The sequence below is a fragment of the Pseudophryne corroboree genome, chromosome 6 (genome assembly GCF_028390025.1).
Source record: "Pseudophryne corroboree isolate aPseCor3 chromosome 6, aPseCor3.hap2, whole genome shotgun sequence".
Taxonomy (NCBI): Eukaryota; Metazoa; Chordata; class Amphibia; order Anura; family Myobatrachidae; genus Pseudophryne; species Pseudophryne corroboree.
The window spans coordinates 29,882,290-29,904,029 of NC_086449.1; the positions used below are offsets into that span (position 1 = coordinate 29,882,290).

At 45.6% G+C, this 21,740-nt stretch overlaps 1 pseudogene; it reads left to right on the plus strand.

Moving 5' to 3' along the window:
- Positions 1 to 21,740, plus strand: part of LOC134934169 (extracellular calcium-sensing receptor-like) — a 78,208-nt pseudogene that overhangs the window by 34,081 nt on the left and 22,387 nt on the right.

A 21,740-nucleotide genomic window follows, 5' to 3' on the forward strand; every position in this document is an offset into this window, starting at 1 on the left:
TGTATTGCAGCTGAGAACAATAGAGGAAAGGCCTATGCTAATAAGACTTGGTGCACCTAGGCGCAGCAGAGAAGGCTAGATGAGCCAGGCTCCATCTGTAGTGTGACCCAGACACATGCATGGTACATAAAATAATCGCCGATCTGAAGGAACATCGGCAGAGCATCCACCTCTAAATCAGGACCCGGGTTATAGCTTACTCCTAAACTCATCTGCGTGATTGCCCATCAAGTGTAACACAGTATTACAGATTGGGGAGTCCTTGGACACCACTATCTAAACTTTTCCCAGCCTTATGGTAGGTGCAGTTTCTTCATCTGACTATGGCTTCCTATACCTAGATCTTTGACATGCCTGCTACTGTACATTCCCATAACACGTCCTTTAAATGTAGGCTTACCGTACTATACCTTTAAACCAGGGCAATCATGAATTACACAGGTCCGTGGCTGTCTGACTTCATTTCCACCTGGTTTTATTCAGCCACGGAACCTGTGTAATTCATGAGTGTCTTGGTTTAAAGGGACAGTATGATAAGCCTAATTGGACCATTTCTCCGTCCATTTTTTTTAGGCACTTCCTGCCAACATCCCATCACTTTTCCAAAAGATTTTGGATATTGCGTATCTCTTTTTCTAGCTGTGCATTCTGCATACACTCTGTGAGTTTTAGGAATTTTTGCGTATGCACAGCTGCAAAAAGTCACTCAGCTACGTAACTATCAGCAATGCATGGCGCTCAGAGCCAGGCAATGGGTTTTCTCACATTGCCTGGGCAGGAGTCTCTGGGGGTCATTCCGACCCATTCGCACGCTGCTTTCATTCGCAGCCGTGATTGACAGGAGGAAGGCGTTCCGGGGGCGTCAACTGACCGTTTTCGGGGAGTGGAGATCCAAATGCAGGCATGTCGAGGCGTTTGGTGGACGGATGTCTGACGTTAATTCCGGGACCTGAGATGCTGAAGTGATCATTACGGGTAAGTAAGTCCGAACCTACTCCTCATCTGCACAAAATGTTTTTGCTTAGCTCGGCTGCACAAGCGATCGCAGCCCTGCTATGCAAAAATCAACTCTCCCATAGGTGGCGTCTACCTGATCACATGGGCAGCAAAAAGTTGCAGCGTGCTATCAGGTCAGAATGAGGGCCTCTGTGAGAGAGAAACCTGCTTTTGAAACCAGTGAGCTGTGCCTGCACGCTCCATCTCTACTGTTGAATCTTGGCTACATCTGTATGGCATTCATCTGAATGATCCAGAACTGAACCAGAAAAAGGGCCAAAAGGGAATCAACCTACTGAAGATTTATATGTGGATTCGGAGTATATGGATAAGGGAAGGGCACTCAGACACCTTGAGAAAGATCCCAGAAGGTATTGAAACGCGCCGGTAAGACAGGGGAGGTTGCGGAGTGGACAATCACGGAAAAGAGCTGCAGACCAGGAGGCTGACCAGGGAGACCCCCCGATGATTAAATCTCTCATACTCTTAAGGAACTGTTTTACCATCAGTTCTAAGGAATTCCGGTAATTGACCTATCCACACCGCCTGTGACCCTGATCACAATTTGAGTGCTGTCATTTTTGTGTTTGAAGAAGTTTTTGTCTTTTGTGTGTATTAAAAAAACGTACTATGCCATGGTCCTTTTTCTCTTGCTTTTATACACACATGCTGGAGGAAATTGCACAAGAGTGGACAAATGTGTATGTTTATACATGCATAGCTACAAATAGACTGGATCCTGGAATTTTTTGTCATGGGCCCTCATTCCGAGTTGATCGCTCGCAAGGCGAATTTAGCAGAGTTGCTCACGCTAAGCCTACGCCTACTGGGAGTGTATCTTAGCTTCTTAAAATTGCGAACGATGTATTCGCAATATTGCGATAACAAACTTCTTAGCAGTTTCAGAGTAGCTTCAGACTTACTCGGCATCTGCGATCAGTTCAGTGCTTGTCGTTCCTGGTTTGACGTCACAAACACACCCAGCGTTCGCCCAGACACTCCCCCGTTTCTCCGGCCACTCCTGCGTTTTTTCCGGAAACGGTAGCGTTTTCATCCACACGCCCCTAAAACGCAGTGTTTCCGCCCAGTAACACCCATTTCCTGTCAATCACACTACGATTGCCGGAGCGATGAAAAAGCCGTGAGTAAAAATACTATCTCCATTGTAAAATTACTTGGCGCAGTTGCAGTGCGAATATTGCGCATGCGTACTAAGCGAATTTTCACTGCGATGCGATGAAAAATACCGAGCGAACGACTCGGAATGAGGGCTATGGTGTGGATCGTATAAAGAATAGGAGAACATTCCCCTGATAAAAGGAAAGTGACTTTCAGCTTTTTTGTGAGCGCCGGGAAAAATACCACATATTTTGTTGTAGGGTTTATAGCAGTTTTTCCTTTTATGATCAAAATGTTCCTTTTCCCTGAAAATACCGCCAGTTTAATTCAGGAGGCTAGTAAGCTGCGCTGTTCTCTCTGAGCTGCACATAGGGGGTCATTCCGAGTTGTTCGCTCGTTATTTTTTTCTCACAACGGAGCGATTAGTCGCTAATGCGCATGCGCAATGTCCGCAGTGCGACTGCGCCAAGTAAATTTGCTATGCAGTTAGGAATTTTACTCACGGCATTACAAGGTTTTTTCTTCGTTCTGGTGATCGGAGTGTGATTGACAGGAAGTGGGTGTTTCTGGGCGGAAACTGGCCGTTTTATGGGAGTGTGTGAAAAAACGCTACCGTTTCTGGGAAAAACGCGGGAGTGGCTGGAGAAACGGAGGAGTGTCTGGGCGAACGCTGGGTGTGTTTGTGACGTCAAACCAGGAACGACAAGCACTGAACTGATCGCAGATGCCGAGTAAGTGTGGAGCTACTCAGAAACTGCTAAGAAGTGTCTATTCGCAATTCTGCTAATCTTTCGTTCGCAATTTTGATAAGCTAAGATTCACTGCCAGTAGGCGGTGGCTTAGCGTGTGCAAAGCTGCTAAAAGCAGCTTGCGAGCGAACAACTCGGAATGATCCCCATAATGAATTTACTTGAAATTAGTACATCCTCTAGGGCTGAAGCTGAGCGCTATTAGGTACAGTAGGTGTTTTGCAAAAAGCATAAAAAGTAAAAATAAAAATTAAATAATTTTTAGGAAAAAAAAAATCAGGCTTCTGGAGGCGGGAGAAAAAATGATGCATTGATTTGTATTGTGCGGGTATAACACTTACTGCTTTGCCTCTTTACAAGGGGGAGCAGGAAGCAGGCTGCCGAACTAGGGAACTAAGGGCTGTAACACACGCGCCAGATTCTCCCGGATGGCAAAAAGCCGGACAAACTTTGTCCGGCTTTTTGCCATCCGGGAGAAACGGGCAGAGTCTCGCACACAGGACGGCTTTGAGCCGTGTGTGATGCTGTGCGCATGCGCAGCATTAGACACGGCTTGGGAAAAAAACGTTGTGTGTGAAAGCTCCCCTTCACACACACGGTTTACTGGCTGCAAAGACGGCCCGGCAGCCGGACCTTCCAGTGGATAGTTCCGGCTGCAACCCGGCAGCCGGGCCGTGCCGGGTGTAAGGACACATTGCGCTCAATGTGTCTTTGCATCACGGCAGCGGTTAAAAGCCGGCCGGGTTTTTGCCGGGCGGCGCCAGCCGTGTAGTGTGTTTTAGCCCTTAGTGGTCATTACACCCAGCACATGGTGGGGTGCGGGGGTGCAATGCTATATTGCATGCTGTCTCAAACGCCATCTAGTTCTAAACATGCCAATGTAATTATATTCTAGCAAGATCCCAATACAATATTGGATATACTCTCTACTGTTCACCAAAGCTATTCATTCATATCTGTATACTGCAGTACTAATATAACAACCATTACACACTTGTGCAGCCCATGAATGCAACATCGCTGTCCCATCACATCAATGTGTAGTCATAATATATAAATCAGTGCAGTATTTAAGCCCTTTCAGTTGTATGCATTAAATTCATTCATGTGTCAAATCTTAATCACCAGGTGAAGACATTAATCTCCTACACTCCGAGGTGTGTACACACGGTGAGATCCTTGCTATGCCCGATTTTCACTTGCGATTCCCTTGAACTCCCCGGAGCCCAGCACCACCGATTTTGACTAACTTTTCTTGAGATATGGACTATGTGTTCTTACGATTTTGGCTTATGTGAGATTCTGGCTTATGTGAGATGTCATTGACATGTGAGATGAACTAGATAGTACACCGATCTAGCAAGGATTGACTTGCCTACACAGTCTATCTTTTCATGCGATGCCGACCTGGCGGGATCGAATCGGGATCGCAAGGTGACTTTCACCGTGCGATCTGCAGTAACTTTTTTTGAGATTTTGACTATATAGTCAAAATCGAAAGAAAATATCTCACCGTGTGTACACACCTTTAGGCAGCTTGCGATACAGATTCGATCCCGATGTGCGCTCCCGTGGGGTCGGTATCGTAAGGCTAGATAGACTGTGCACGCAAGTCACTCTTGACTACCTAGTGTACTATCTAGTACAAAGCATAGTCAAAATTGGCAACTAAGCAGTGATAAGAGCGGAGAAGTGAGCCAGTCGAGAAGTTGCCCTGTCAACCAATCAGCTGCTCTGTATAATGTTATAGTATGCAAATTATAGATGTTACTTCAGTGCTGATTGGTTGCCATGGGCAACTTCTCCACTGGCTCACTTCTCCGCTCTTATCACTGCTTAGTAAATGACCTCCTTAGTCAAAATCGTACATAGACAAAATCTCAAGCACAGATAGTCAAAATCCGTACAATCTGTGCTATCCGGGCTTTGGGGGAGTTCAAGGGAAATCGCATAATCAAAATCGGGCATAGCAGGGATCTCACCGTGTGTACACACCTTATCTTCTATTTTATAAATCTGACATGTATATTTTACATTTTATCCAGTCCACATGTTAAAATTCTATAGTCTTCATACTCACACTACAGCCAGATTGATCCCTAAATCATAAACCTCTGATAAACTCCATGATTCTAAATAACTACAAATGAATTTGCAACAGGCATACAACTTTACTGAACAGCTAATAAAATAAGATAACAAATGATCGATCGCTAACTGCACAATATCTGTGATTAATAATATTTTACCCCAATGTAGTAAGACACAACAACAAAGAGAAATAAATATATATAACACACAACTTATCACAATGCATTAACTACACAGCACTGCTGCCCCAGCAAAAGTCAAAATAAGGGTTCTATTTACTAAGCCTCGGATGGAGATAAAGTAGCAGCCAATCAGCTCCTAATTGACATGTCGCAGGCTGGGTTTGAAGAATGACAGGAGTTGGTTGGCTGGTACTTCCGTCCACTTTATGTCCATCCAAGGCTTAGTAAATAGGCTCCTAAGGGCGGGATATAATAAAGTCCGAATTTGCTGGACGGGCAGCCTGCTGGTCGAACTCGGACTCTAGTGATGAGCGCCTGAAATTTTTCGGGTTTTGTGTTTTGGTTTTGGGTTCGGTTCCGCGGCCGTGTTTTGGGTTTGACCGCGTTTTGGCAAAACCTCACCGAATTTTTTTTGTCGGATTCGGGTGTGTTTTGGATTCGGGTGTTTTTTTCAAAAAACCCTAAAAAACAGCTTAAATCATAGAATTTGGGGGTCATTTTGATCCCATATTATTATTAACCTCAAAAACCATAATTTCCACTCATTTTCAGTCTATTCTGAATACCTCACACCTCACAATATTATTTTTAGTCCTAAAATTTGCACCGAGGTCGCTGGATGACTAAGCTAAGCGACCCTAGTGGCCGACACAAACACCTGGCCCATCTAGGAGTGGCACTGCAGTGTCACGCAGGATGTCCCTTCCAAAAAACCCTCCCCAAACAGCACATGACGCAAAGAAAAAAAGAGGCGCAATGAGGTAGCTGTGTGAGTAAGATTAGCGACCCTAGTGGCCGACACAATCACCGGGCCCATTTAGGAGTGGCACTGCAGTGTCACGCAGGATGTCCCTTCCAAAAAACCCTCCCCAAACAGCACATGACGCAAAGAAAAAAAGAGGCGCAATGAGGTAGCTGTGTGAGTAAGATTAGCGACCCTAGTGGCCGACACAAACACCGGGCCCATTTAGGAGTGGCACTGCAGTGTCACGCAGGATGTCCCTTCCAAAAAACCCTCCCCAAACAGCACATGACGCAAAGAAAAATAAAAGAAAAAAGAGGTGCAAGATGGAATTGTCCTTGGGCCCTCCCACCCACCCTTATGTTGTATAAACAAAACAGGACATGCACACTTTAACCAACCCATCATTTCAGTGACAGGGTCTGCCACACGACTGTGACTGATATGACGGGTTGGTTTGGACCCCCCCCAAAAAAGAAGCAATTAATCTCTCCTTGCACAAACTGGCTCTACAGAGGCAAGATGTCCACCTCATCATCATCCTCCGATATATCACCGTGTACATCCCCCTCCTCACAGATTATCAATTCGTCCCCACTGGAATCCACCATCTCAGCTCCCTGTGTACTTTGTGGAGGCAATTGCTGCTGGTCAATGTCTCCGCGGAGGAATTGATTATAATTCATTTTAATGAACATCATCTTCTCCACATTTTCTGGATGTAACCTCGTACGCCGATTGCTGACAAGGTGAGCGGCGGCACTAAACACTCTTTCGGAGTACACACTTGTGGGAGGGCAACTTAGGTAGAATAAAGCCAGTTTGTGCAAGGGCCTCCAAATTGCCTCTTTTTCCTGCCAGTATAAGTATGGACTGTGTGACGTGCCTACTTGGATGCGGTCACTCATATAATCCTCCACCATTCTTTCAATGGGGAGAGAATCATATGCAGTGACAGTAGACGACATGTCCGTAATCGTTGTCAGGTCCTTCAGTACGGACCAGATGTCAGCATCAGCAGTCGCTCCAGACTGCCCTGCATCACCGCCAGCGGGTGGGCTCGGAATTCTGAGCCTTTTCCTCGCACCCCCAGTTGCGGGAGAATGTGAAGGAGGAGATGTTGACAGGTCGCGTTCCGCTTGACTTGACAATTTTCTCACCAGCAGGTCTTTCAACCCCAGCAGATTTGTGTCTGCCGGAAAGAGAGATCCAAGGTAGGCTTTAAATCTAGGATCGAGTATGGTGGCCAAAATGTAGTGCTCTGATTTCAACAGATTGACCACCCGTGAATCCTTGTTAAGCGAATTAAGGGCTCCATCCACAAGTCCCACATGCCTAGCGGAATCGCTCCGTGTTAGCTCCTCCTTCAATGTCTCCAGCTTCTTCTGCAAAAGCCTGATGAGGGGAATGACCTGACTCAGGCTGGCAGTGTCTGAACTGACTTCACGTGTGGCAAGTTCAAAGGGCAGCAGAACCTTGCACAACGTTGAAATCATTCTCCACTGCGCTTGAGACAGGTGCATTCCACCTCCTATATCGTGCTCAATTGTATAGGCTTGAATGGCCTTTTGCTGCTCCTCCAACCTCTGAAGCATATAGAGGGTTGAATTCCACCTCGTTACCACTTCTTGCTTCAGATGATGGCAGGGCAGGTTCAGTAGTTTTTGGTGGTGCTCCAGTCTTCTGTACGTGGTGCCAGTACGCCGAAAGTGTCCCGCAATTCTTCTGGCCACCGACAGCATCTCTTGCACGCCCCTGTCGTTTTTTAAATAATTCTGCACCACCAAATTCAAGGTATGTGCAAAACATGGGACGTGCTGGAATTTGCCCATATTTAATGCACACACAATATTGCTGGCGTTGTCCGATGCCACAAATCCACAGGAGAGTCCAATTGGGGTAAGCCATTCCGCGATGATCTTCCTCAGTTGCCGTAAGAGGTTTTCAGCTGTGTGCGTATTCTGGAAAGCGGTGATACAAAGCGTAGCCTGCCTAGGAAAGAGTTGGCGTTTGCGAGATGCTGCTACTGGTGCCGCCGCTGCTGTTCTTGCGGCGGGAGTCCATACATCTACCCAGTGGGCTGTCACAGTCATATAGTCCTGACCCTGCCCTGCTCCACTTGTCCACATGTCCGTGGTTAAGAGGACATTGGGTACAGCTGCATTTTTTAGGACACTGGTGACTCTTTTTCTGAGGTCTGTGTACATTTTCGGTATCGCCTGCCTAGAGAAATGGAACCTAGATGGTATTTGGTACCGGGGACACAGTACCTCCAACAAGTCTCTAGTTGGCTCTGCAGTAATGATGGATACCGGAACCACGTTTCTCACCACCCAGGATGCCAAGGCCTCAGTTATCCGCTTTGCAGTAGGATGACTGCTGTGATATTTCATCTTCCTCGCAAAGGACTGTTGGACAGTCAATTGCTTGGTGGAAGTAGTAAAAGTGGTCTTACGACTTCCCCTCTGGGATGACCATCGACTCCCAGCAGCAACAACAGCAGCGCCAGCAGCAGTAGGCGTTACACGCAAGGATGCATCGGAGGAATCCCAGGCAGGAGAGGAATCATCAGAATTGCCAGTGACATGGCCTGCAGGACTATTGGCATTCCTGGGGAAGGAGGAAATTGACACTGAGGGAGTTGGTGGGGTGGTTTGCGTGAGCTTGGTTACAAGAGGAAGGGATTTACTGGTCAGTGGACTGCTTCCGCTGTCACCCAAAGTTTTTGAACTTGTCACTGACTTATTATGAATGCGCTGCAGGTGACGTATAAGGGAGGATGTTCCGAGGTGGTTAACGTCCTTACCCCTACTTATTACAGCTTGACAAAGGGAAAACACGGCTTGACACCTGTTGTCCGCATTTCTGTTGAAATACCTCCACACTGAAGAGCTGATTTTTTTGGTATTTTCACCAGGCATGTCAACGGCCATATTCCTCCCACGGACAACAGGTGTCTCCCCGGGTGCCTGACTTAAACAAACCACCTCACCATCAGAATCCTCCTGGTCAATTTCCTCCCCAGCGCCAGCAACACCCATATCCTCCTCATCCTGGTGTACTTCAACACTGACATCTTCAATCTGACTATCAGGAACTGGACTGCGGGTGCTCCTTCCAGCACTTGCAGGGGGCGTGCAAATGGTGGAAGGCGCATGCTCTTCACGTCCAGTGTTGGGAAGGTCAGGCATCGCAACCGACACAATTGGACTCTCCTTGTGGATTTGGGATTTCGAAGAACGCACAGTTCTTTGCGGTGCTACTGCTTTTGCCAGCTTGAGTCTTTTCATTTTTCTAGCGAGAGGCTGAGTGCCTCCATCCTCATGTGAAGCTGAACCACTAGCCATGAACATAGGCCAGGGCCTCAGCCGTTCCTTGCCACTCCGTGTGGTAAATGGCATATTGGCAAGTTTACGCTTCTCCTCCGACAATTTTATTTTAGGTTTTGGAGTCCTTTTTTTACTGATATTTGGTGTTTTGGATTTGACATGCTCTGTACTATGACATTGGGCATCGGCCTTGGCAGACGACGTTGCTGGCATTTCATCGTCTCGGCCATGACTAGTGGCAGCAGCTTCAGCACGAGGTGGAAGTGGATCTTGATCTTTCCCTAATTTTGGAACCTCAACATTTTTGTTCTCCATATTTTAATAGGCACAACTAAAAGGCACCTCAGGTAAACAATGGAGATGGATGGATACTAGTATACAATTATGGACGGACTGCCGAGTGCCGACACAGAGGTAGCTACAGCCGTGGACTACCGTACTGTACTGTGTCTGCTGCTAATATAGACTGGTTGATAAAGAGATGTAGTAGTATGTATGTATAAAGAAGAAAGAAAAAAAAACCACGGGTAGGTGGTATACAATTATGGACGGACTGCCGAGTGCCGACACAGAGGTAGCTACAGCCGTGAACTACCGTACTGTACTGTGTCTGCTGCTAATATAGACTGGTTGATAAAGAGATGTAGTAGTATGTATGTATAAAGAAGAAAGAAAGAAAAAACACGGGTAGGTGGTATACAATTATGGACGGACTGCCGAGTGCCGACACAGAGGTAGCTACAGCCGTGGACTACCGTACTGTACTGTGTCTGCTGCTAATATAGACTGGTTGATAAAGAGATGTAGTAGTATGTATGTATAAAGAAGAAAGAAAAAAAAACCACGGGTAGGTGGTATACAATTATGGACGGACTGCCGAGTGCCGACACAGAGGTAGCTACAGCCGTGAACTACCGTACTGTACTGTGTCTGCTGCTAATATAGACTGGTTGATAAAGAGATGTAGTAGTATGTATGTATAAAGAAGAAAGAAAAAAAAACCACGGGTAGGTGGTATACAATTATGGACGGACTGCCGAGTGCCGACACAGAGGTAGCTACAGCCGTGGACTACCGTACTGTACTGTGTCTGCTGCTAATATAGACTGGTTGATAAAGAGATGTAGTAGTATGTATGTATAAAGAAGAAAGAAAAAAAAACCACGGGTAGGTGGTATACAATTATGGACGGACTGCCGAGTGCCGACACAGAGGTAGCTACAGCCGTGAACTACCGTACTGTACTGTGTCTGCTGCTAATATAGACTGGTTGATAAAGAGATGTAGTAGTATGTATGTATAAAGAAGAAAGAAAAAAAAACCTCGGGTAGGTGGTATACAATTATGGACGGACTGCCGAGTGCCGACACAGAGGTAGCTACAGCCGTGAACTACCGTACTGTACTGTGTCTGCTGCTAATATAGACTGGTTGATAAAGAGATGTAGTAGTATGTATGTATAAAGAAGAAAGAAAAAAAAAGCCACGGGTAGGTGGTATACAATTATGGATGGACTGCCGAGTGCCGACACAGAGGTAGCTACAGCCGTGAACTACCGTACTGTGTCTGCTGCGACTGGATGATAAATAATGATATAAAAAATATATATATATCACTACTGCAGCCGGACAGGTATATATTATATAATGACGGACCTGCTGGACACTGTCTGTCAGCAGAATGAGTTTTTTATAGAATAAAAAAAAAAACACCACACAAGTGAAGTCACACGACGAGTGTTTAACTTTTTCAGGCAATCACAATATAGTATACTACTAACTATACTGGTGGTCAGTGTGGTCAGGTCACTGGTCAGTCACACTGGCAGTGGCACTCCTGCAGCAAAAGTGTGCACTGTTTAATTTTAATATAATATGTACTCCTGGCTCCTGCTATAACCTATAACTGGCACTGAAGTGCTCCCCAGTCTCCCCCACAATTATAAGCTGTGTGAGCTGAGCACAGTCAGATATATATACATAGATGATGCAGCACACTGGGCTGAGCAGTGCACACAGATATGGTATGTGACTGAGTCACTGTGTGTATCGTTTTTTTCAGGCAGAGAACGGATATATTAAATAAAACAAAACTGCACTGTCTGGTGGTCACTGTGGTCAGTCACTAGTAAACTCTGCACTCTCTACACTTCTACAGTACTCCTAAGCTCCAGTAAATCAGGTCAATCTCTCTCTCTCTCTCTCTCTCTCTCTCTCTTCTAATCTAAATGGAGAGGACGCCAGCCACGTCCTCTCCCTATCAATCTCAATGCACGTGTGAAAATGGCGGCGACGCGCGGCTCCTTATATAGAATCCGAGTCTCGCGAGAATCCGACAGCGTCATGATGACGTTAGGGCGCGCTCGGGTTAACCGAGCAAGGCGGGAGGATCCGAGTCTGCTCGGACCCGTGAAAAAAACCATGAAGTTCGGGCGGGTTCGGATTCAGAGAAACCGAACCCGCTCATCTCTATTACATACCACCCCAAATCACAGAAAACACAGTCAATTTACTAAATTGATATACATTTCATGTAATTTTGCCATACTTGTCCATTCGTCTATGGGATTCTATAAGCCATGTGCATATCTAAGCTAAGAGAGATGATAGATGCTCCTTTCCAGAGACGGAACAACCATTGGTGCAGAAGGTGCATTGCACTGGGGCCCCTAAGGACTAAGGGGCCCACTGCTGCCCAGACCAGCAATGAGATATCCCATGCCCCCCTCTACGTGTATCTCCCTGTCACCCACTGCCTTCCACTGTCACCCCTGCCTCCCCCATGCCTTCTGTTGTGACTTTCTGCCTGCCCCATGCCTTCTTGCTGCCCCCTGCCTCTCCATGTCACCCACTGCTGTGTGGCATGTTGAAAACTTGGGTTGGGGTGGAGGAGGGGGCCCAAATGTAATTTTTGCACCTGGGCCCACAACTCACACGTTCCGCCACTGCTCCTTTCAGTCCATTGTATAGATGTTCAGAGCCAGCCAGTAAAGAAACTGAGTTTTGTGTCCACTCATTTTATCTCCGTGTTGGACAAAGTATTAGTAAGTAGTCATCCAATCTTTCTGTGTCCTGGTCTAGTACGAAGGGTCGGTTGGGTTCTTTGAGTTCTTCCAAAGAAGGGATGGAGTACTGTAGTTGTTGAAGTCTCGTTTGTGGAGGGGTTGTGCTCTTGTAAATCCAGGTCTCCTCAAAGCTTAGAATTGTCCAAAATGAGTAAAGTGACCATGATGTACTACTGTATATCATGCTGCACTGAGGAAGGGGACATTTCCCCCCAAAACATTTGCCTTTTTATGATGTGTACTTGGGCATCTTGTTGCATTAATAAAAAGCTCATTTTTTGCATAATTAATATGTTGGTAGTTGGTCTGTAGCCTTGTCCTTTACTAACTCTTTGGGGGAGATTCAAATGTTTGAAAAGTCAGTTGGGAGTCTGTTTTTTCCTATCTAATAGACAGGAAAAAACAGACTCCCAACCGACTTTTCAAACATTTGAATCTCCCCCTTTGTGTCCTGCCATGGTCAAGCATTCATATATAAATGTAGTGATTTGTCCAGTGTCAGTTATCTTGCTGTCAGTCAGAGATAAATGATAAAGATAATTGGTGAGTCCTATAATAGTTATATAATTCACAACAGGGAGCAGATTTACTAAAGCTTCTAAAACAGACAAACCAATAAGATTCTATCATTTTCTAGAATGAAACAGAGATAAGGTCTCTATAATCTCACTGGTTGCTATGGGCAACACTACAACTTATCTGTTTTAGAATCTTCACGTAGACTATAAGAACAGGGAGGAGGTAAGTATCTAGGACTGAGTAAAATGACACCACTCCGTCCTCTATATTTGACTTTCTATACAGAACCCAGCTTCCAGTGATAAGATGATGTCTTTTCTCACCACTAAGAGTTTCTATAAATAATATTCAGAGCCAGATTCCAGATGTACTTTGATGTGTATAATGAACCTTTTTTACTTACACCGTTTATATTCATATCTGTCTTGAAGATTCTGGTTGAACACCTATCAAGAACTTCTAGCCATACAGTTTGCTGTAGAAGAGATTAACATGAACCCCAATGTCCTCAGCAACTTAACAATAGGATTACAGGTGTATCATACGTGTAATGTGCCTCACTATGAGGTACAAGGAGCCTTACACTTGTTATCTGAATCTGGCACGGCCATCCCCAACTACAGGTGTCGTGGACAATCACCCTACAGTGCCGTTATAGGATCTTCCATTTCCACCAACTCAATTATAGTGGCAAATATTTTAGGCGTCTTGAGATACCCTCAGGTAAGAAGATGTTAATGCTGTGTCCTGCAGTAACATACTAATAATAATGATAACATTTCCATTTTCTTGTCATTATTTTATGTGCAATAACAAGATTAGCAACTGGCATGTATGCACAAAAAGGCATTTGGGTGGGTTATATTGTTTCCGTGCAGGGTAAATACTGGCTGCTTCATTTTTACACTGCAATCTAGATTTCAGGTTGAACACATCCCAGCCAAATCAAAATCTCTCTACATCTACCCCACCTGCAGTGCACATGGTTTTGCCCAGTTTTGTGCATTTTTTGGTTTGCTAACAAACCTGAATAAGACTAGAGAAATACCGGATTTCGGACTAGACCGAGGAGCTGGTTCTGTACACCAGACTGGAATTGGGGAACTGGTTCTATACACCGGACTGGCACTGATGAACTAGTTCTGTACACCAGCCTGATACTGATGAGCTGGTTCTGTACATTGGTCTGGAACCAGTGAGCTGGTTCTGTACACCGCAATGGAACCAGGGAGTTGGTTCTGTACACCGGGCTGGAACTGGTGAGCTGTTCTCTACACCGGGTTGGAACCAGTGAGTTGGTTCTCTACACTGGGCTGGAACCAGTGAGAGAATTCTGTAAACTGGGTTGGAACCGGTGAGCTGGTTCTGTACAATGGGATTGATCCAGTGAGTGGATTCTGTAACCCAGGCTGGAACCGGTGAGCTGGTTCTGTACACTGGGCTGGAACTGGTGAGCTGGTTCTGTACACCGGACTGGAACCGGTGAGCTGGTTCTATACACCAGGCTGGAACCGGTGAGCTGGTTCTGTACCCCAGGCTGGAACCGGTGAGCTGGTTCTGTATACCTGGTTGGAACCGGTGACCTGGTGTTCCACAATAGCCTGCAGATAATGTCTCAGAAAAATGTAAGGTATCTCTGGCTCAATAGTCTGTACACAGCAGCACGACTTATCACACTGGCACTTGTGATACATCTAAGATCCCTTTTAAAGGTGTAGCCAGGATCTGATTGGCTAGGGAGCTATGACTGAATCACCTTTGGTTGACACATGTCAGCTGGTCTGACCAAACATGGCAGTGCCCATACTCCGGATGGAGAGTCACCACGTGTAATGCCAGCACACTCCCCCGCCATAGCACACAGACACTGGGAGAGAGATGCCAGAGCTGAGCAGATGGCAGGGTACGGAGTCCCTGATACTGCTCATGCAGCAGTGAAGACCGGCTGCTTCCGATACCTCCGTACACCTTAGAGCACCTGAACTAGTAAGTTGTGGGAACGGTACCAGGGAACTTCGGAGCTTGCGGCAAATCACAGCATAACAATATTGAGGAATCAAATCATAGTACAGTATTATCAGCAGAGCAATATCACAGTGTGGCAGTATTATAACATAGCAGGATTTCAGATTACCTCATTGAGGTTGACAGGTATATGCCTCCTTCATCATAGACCCAACACACTTCAACTACCAGTATTTAAATAGGGCTTGAGTTAAGGTGTGAGGAAGGTTTGGAGATATCACCTCAATTCCAGGAGATTAACCCCTTCCTCACATGGGGCAGTGTGTAACTCTACCACAATTGGAAAATGCATACTTTATAGTCTGAAATGACATAAGGATGTACAAATAAGATAAAAACACAGCTCCTGATTGGTTGTCCAGGGCATATTTTGTGTTGCGTTCATCACACTCACAGATACATTTTTTATTACATGGGGAGAGTATACAGATTTAGCATGTTACATAGTGGCTATCATTGTAAGTACAAGTTCTTGGTGTTACTGCAAATAAGGATGATTTTCTGATGTTTTTCAGATCAGTGCCTCATCAAGCATCTCTCTCTTAAGTAACCAAATAAAGTTTCCATCCTTTGTCAGGACTGTTCCTAGTGATAAGGAACAGTCTACGGGACTGGCTAAGCTTATTCTACACTTTGGTTGGACCTGGGTTGGTCTGTTGGCTGTGGACAGTGATTATGGCCTACAGGGAATTCAGCCAATCAAGGAAGAGATAATAAAGGCTGGCGCATGTGTGGCCTTCACGGAATATATCCGTTTATCCCAACCAGACCACAACGCTCCCCACATAGTCAAGGTCATAAGAGAGTCATCGATCACGGTTGTTATTATCTTCTCTATTGACATTGATTTGGTTCCTATTATGGATGAGATGTTGAAACAGAACATCAAAGGGAAGATTTTTGTTTCCAATGCTGGATGGTCGATGTCTAATTTGTTCTTGTCTGGAAGATTGTATCACATTTTATCAGGGTCCGTCGGTTTATTTACACACAATAGAGAGATTCCAGGATTCAACATCTACCTGAACATGATACGCCCTTCCTTGCAAGAGTCTTGGGTAAACTTATACTGGGAGAACATTTTCAATTGTAAGTTTTTCTATCAGAAAAACACAACTGATTCTTGGGAACCCCCACTGACAGAGTGCACAGGGGCAGAGAGTATGGACAGCATCAAGAGTAGATTCTCTTACACCAGCAGTCTAATCTTTACTCATGGTCACTACGCTGCAGCCCATGTGGTGGCCAAAGCTTTGGAAGACCTAAAAAACTGCAAATTGAAAGATGGAAAATTTCCATATGTGAAATGTAAGGACATTTTGAAGTTTAAGCCATGGCAGGTAAGTTATGGTGGTGGTAAGTTATGTTGGTGGTTACAGTACTACAGTATATACCAAACATTAAATTTAACTTTACATATATGGTGTCCTCATACATCATTTTTGCAATCACACCAAATTGCCCCTCTCAGCGTTCCAGTTCCCCCGAAACTTTGCAAGCATCAGGCATCTTATTTTGCCACATTTTTGCCAAAAATGTGTCTTGAGGTGCCCATACACTTAACGATATTATAAGCGAAAAACTGAAGAAGAAGAAAAAAACACTTTTAAGCATCACCCCCATCTCTTACTAAGTATCAGTATTGCATGTCCATGTTTTCTTCCATTTTTCAAACTGGATATTTACTAAAGACCAACAGCGTGCAGGAAACTGCAATAAGCTTCGTTGATTGCTGTTTCAGACGCTACAGATGGCTTTAGTGCTACTGTTCCCACTGTGGCAAGTGGGACCCAACAAAAGTCTATGCAGCTTCAGGGAAGCATTCCAGGTTTTTCCGAGTCTTTACCAGGTGGAAGCATGATACGCATGCACAGATGGCCATTGTGCATATGCATTAATTGGTGATTAAATGCTGCGCTCCGCCCTATTCGTTGTGTGGGTGTCTCCTATATATACAATAGGAAAATGGCCAATGTGTAGAAATTAGAGATGTGCACCGGAAATTTTTCGGGTTTTGTGTTTTGGTTTTGGGTTCGGTTCCGTGGCCGTGTTTTGGGTTCGAACGCGTTCTGGCAAAACCTCACCGAATTTTTTTTGTCGGATTCGGGTGTGTTTTGGATTCGGGTGTTTTTTTCAAAAAACCCTAAAAAACAGCTTAAATCATAGAATTTGGGGGTCATTTTGATCCCAAAGTATTATTAACCTCAATAACCATAATTTCCACTCATTTTCAGTCTATTCTGAACACCTCACACCTCACAATATTATTTTTAGTCCTAAAATTTGCACCGAGGTCGCTGGATGACTAAGCTCAGCGACCCAAGTGGCCGACACAAACACCTGTCCCATCTAGGAGTGGCACTGCAGTGTCACGCAGGATGGCCCTTCCAAAAAACACTCCCCAAACAGCACATGACGCAAAGAAAAAAAGAGGCGCAATGAGGTAGCTGTGTGACTAAGCTCAGCGACCCAAGTGGCCGACACAAACACCTGGCCCATCTAGGAGTGTCACTGCAGTGTCACGCAGGATGGCCCTTCCAAAAAACACTCCCCAAACAGCACATGACGCAAAGAAAAATGAAAGAAAAAAGAGGTGCAAGATGGAATTGTCCTTGGGCCCTCCCACCCACCCTTATGTTGTATAAACAGGACATGCACACTTTAACCAACCCATCATTTCAGTGACAGGGTCTGCCACACGACTGTGACTGAAATGACGGGTTGGTTTGGACCCCCACCAAAAAAGAAGCAATTAATCTCTCCTTGCACAAACTGGCTCTACAGAGGCAAGATGTCCACCTCATCATCATCCTCCGATATATCACCGTGTACATCCCCCTCCTCACAGATTATCAATTCGTCCCCACTGGAATCCACCATTACAGCTCCCTGTGTACTTTGTGGAGGCAATTGCTGCTGGTGAATGTCTCCATGGAGGAATTGATTATAATTAATTTTAATGAACATCATCGTCTCCACATTTTCTGGAAGTAACCTCGTACGCCGATTGCTGACAAGGTGAGCGGCGGCACTAAACACTCTTTCGGAGTACACACTTGTGGGAGGGCAACTTAGGTAGAATAAAGCCAGTTTGTGCAAGGGCCTCCAAATTGCCTCTTTTTCCTGCCAGTATACGTACGGACTGTCTGACGTGCCTACTTGGATGCGGTCACTCATATAATCCTCCACCATTCTTTCAATGGGGAGAGAATCATATGCAGTGACAGTAGACGACATGTCCGTAATCGTTGGCAGGTCCTTCAGTCCGGACCAGATGTCAGCATCAGCAGTCGCTCCAGACTGCCCTGCATCACCGCCAGCGGGTGGGCTCGGAATTCTGAGCCTTTTCCTCGCACCCCCAGTTGCGGGAGAAAGTGAAGGAGGAGATGTTGACAGGTCGCTTTCCGCTTGACTTGACAATTTTCTCACCAGCAGTTCTTTGAACCCCTGCAGACTTGTGTCTGCCGGAAAGAGAGATCCAAGGTAGGTTTTAAATCTAGGATCGAGCACGGTGGCCAAAATGTAGTGCTCTGATTTCAACAGATTGACCACCCGTGAATCCTTGTTAAGCGAATTAAGGGCTCCATCCACAAGTCCCACATGCCTAGCGGAATCGCTCTGTGTTAGCTCCTCCTTCAATGTCTCCAGCTTCTTCTGCAAAAGCCTGATGAGGGGAATGACCTGACTCAGGCTGGCAGTGTCTGAACTGACTTCACGTGTGGCAAGTTCAAAAGGTTGCAGAACCTTGCACAACGTTGAAATCATTCTCCACTGCGCTTGAGACAGGTGCATTCCACCTCCTATATCGTGCTCAGTTGTATAGGCTTGAATGGCCTTTTGCTGCTCCTCCAACCTCTGAAGCATATAGAGGGTTGAATTCCACCTCGTTACCACTTCTTGCTTCAGATGATGGCAGGGCAGGTTCAGGCGTTTTTGGTGTTGCTCCAGTCTTCTGTACGTGGTGCCTGTACGCCGAAAGTGTCCCGCAATTCTTCTGGCCACCGACAGCATCTCTTGCACGCCCCTCTCGTTTTTTAAATAATTCTGCACCACCAAATTCAAGATATGTGCAAAACATGTGACGTGCTGGAATTTGCCCATATTTAATGCGCACACAATATTGCTGGCGTTGTCCGATGCCACAAATCCACAGGAGAGTCCAATTGGGGTAAGCCATTCTGCGATGATCTTCCTCAGTTACCGTAAGAGGTTTTTAGCTGTGTGTGTATTCTGGAAAGCGGTGATACAAAGCGTAGCCTGCCTAGGAAAGAGTTGGCGTTTGCGAGATGCTGCTACTGGTGCCGCCGCTGCTGTTCTTGCGGCCGGAGTCAATACATCTACCCAGTGGGCTGTCACAGTCATATAGTCCTGAGTCTGCCCTGCTCCACTTGTCCACATGTCCGTGGTTAAGTGGACATTGGGTACAACTGCATTTTTTAGGACACTGGTGAGTCTTTTTCTGAGGTCTGTGTACATTTTCGGTATCGCCTGCCTAGAGAAATGGAACCTAGATGGTATTTGGTACCGGGGACACAGTACCTCAATCAAGTCTATAGTTGGCTCTGCAGTAATGATGGATACCGGAACCACGTTTCTCACCGCCCAGGATGCCAAGGCCTCAGTTATCTGCTTTGCAGCAGGATGACTGCTGTGATATTTCATCTTCCTCGCAAAGGACTGTTGGACAGTCAATTGCTTGGTGGAAGTAGTAAAAGTCGTCTTACGACTTCCCCTCTGGGATGACCATCGACTCCCAGCAGCAACAACAGCAGCGCCAGCAGCAGTAGGCGTTACACGCAAGGATGCATCGGAGGAATCCCAGGCAGGAGAGGACTCGTCAGAATTGCCAGTGACATGGCCTGCAGGACTATTGGCATTCCTGGGGAAGGAGGAAATTGACACTGAGGGAGTTGGTGGGGTGGTTTGCGTGAGCTTGGTTACAAGAGGAAGGGATTTACTGGTCAGTGGACTGCTTCCGCTGTCGCCCAAAGTTTTTGAACTTGTCACTGACTTATGATGAATGCGCTGCAGGTGACGTATAAGGGAGGATGTTCCGAGGTGGTTAACGTCCTTACCCCTACTTATTACAGCTTGACAAAGGCAACACACGGCTTGACAAATGTTGTCCGCATTTCTGTTGAAATACTTCCACACCGAAGAGCTGATTTTTTTGGTATTTTCACCAGGCATGTCAATGGCCATATTCCTCCCACGGACAACAGGTGTCTCCCCGGGTGCCTGACTTAAACAAACCACCTCACCATCAGAATCCTCCTTGTCAATTTCCTCCCCAGCGCCAGCAACACCCATATCCTCCTCATCCTGGTGTACTTCAACACTGACATCTTCAATTTGACTATCAGGAACTGGACTGCGGGTGCTCCTTCCAGCACTTGCAGGGGGCGTGCAAATGGTGGAAGGCACATGCTCTTCACGTCCAGTTTTGGGAAGGTCAGGCATCGCAACCGACACAATTGGACTCTCCTTGTGGATTTGTGATTTCGAAGAACGCACAGTTCTTTGCTGTGCTTTTGCCAGCTTAAGTCTTTTCATTTTTCTAGCGAGAGGCTGAGTGCTTCCATCCTCATGTGAAGCTGAACCACTAGTAATGAACATAGGACAGGGCCTCAGCCGTTCCTTGCCACTCCGTGTGGTAAATGGCATATTGGCAAGTTTACGCTTCTCCTCCGACGATTTTATTTTAGATTTTTGAGTCCTTTTTTTACTGATATTTTGTGTTTTGGATTTTACATGCTCTGTACTATGACATTGGGCATCGGCCTTGGCAGACGACGTTGATGGAATTTCATCGTCTCGGCCATGACTAGTGGCAGCAGCTTCAGCACGAGGTGGAAGTGGATCTTGATCTTTCCCTATTTTTGGAACCTCAACATTTTTGTTCTCCATATTTTAATAGGCACAACTAAAAGGCACCTCAGGTAAACAATGGAGATGGATGGATACTAGTATACTTATGGATGACGAGTGACTGACGACACAGAGGTAGCTACAGCCATGAACTACCGTACTGCGTCTGCTAGTATAGAGATGATAATGATATAAAATATATATATATCACTACTGCAGGTATATATAATATAATGACGGACCTGCTGGACACTGTCAGCAGACTCCTAAACTACTAGTATGAAGAAGATAGAAAAAAACCCCCACCACAGGTAGGTATACAATTATGGACGAGCACTGACGACACAGAGGTAGCTACAGCCGTGGACTACCGTACTGCGTCTGCTAGTATAGAGATGATAATGATATAAAAAATATATATATATCACTACTGCAGGTATATATAATATAATGACGGACCTGCTGGACACTGTCAGCAGACTCCTAAACTACTAGTATGAAGAAGATAGAAAAAAAACCCCCACCACAGGTAGGTATACAATTATGGACGAGCACTGACGACACAGAGGTAGCTACAGCCGTGGACTACCGTACTGCGTCTGCTAGTATAGAGATGATAATGATATAAAAAATATATATATATCACTACTGCAGGTATATATAATATAATGACGGACCTGCTGGACACTGTCAGCAGACTCCTAAACTACTAGTATGAAGAAGATAGAAAAAAAAACCCCACCACAGGTAGGTATACAATTATGAACGAGCACTCACGACACAGAGGTAGCTACAGCCGTGGACTACCGTACTGCGTCTGCTAGTATAGAGATGATAATGATATAAAAAATATATATATATCACTACTGCAGGTATATATATAATATAATGACGGACCTGCTGGACACAGTCAGCAGACTCCTAAACTACTAGTATGAAGAAGATAGAAAAAAAAACCCCACCACAGGTAGGTATACAATTATGGACGAGCACTGACGACACAGAGGTAGCTACAGCCGTGGACTACCGTTCTGCGTCTGCTAGTATAGAGATGAT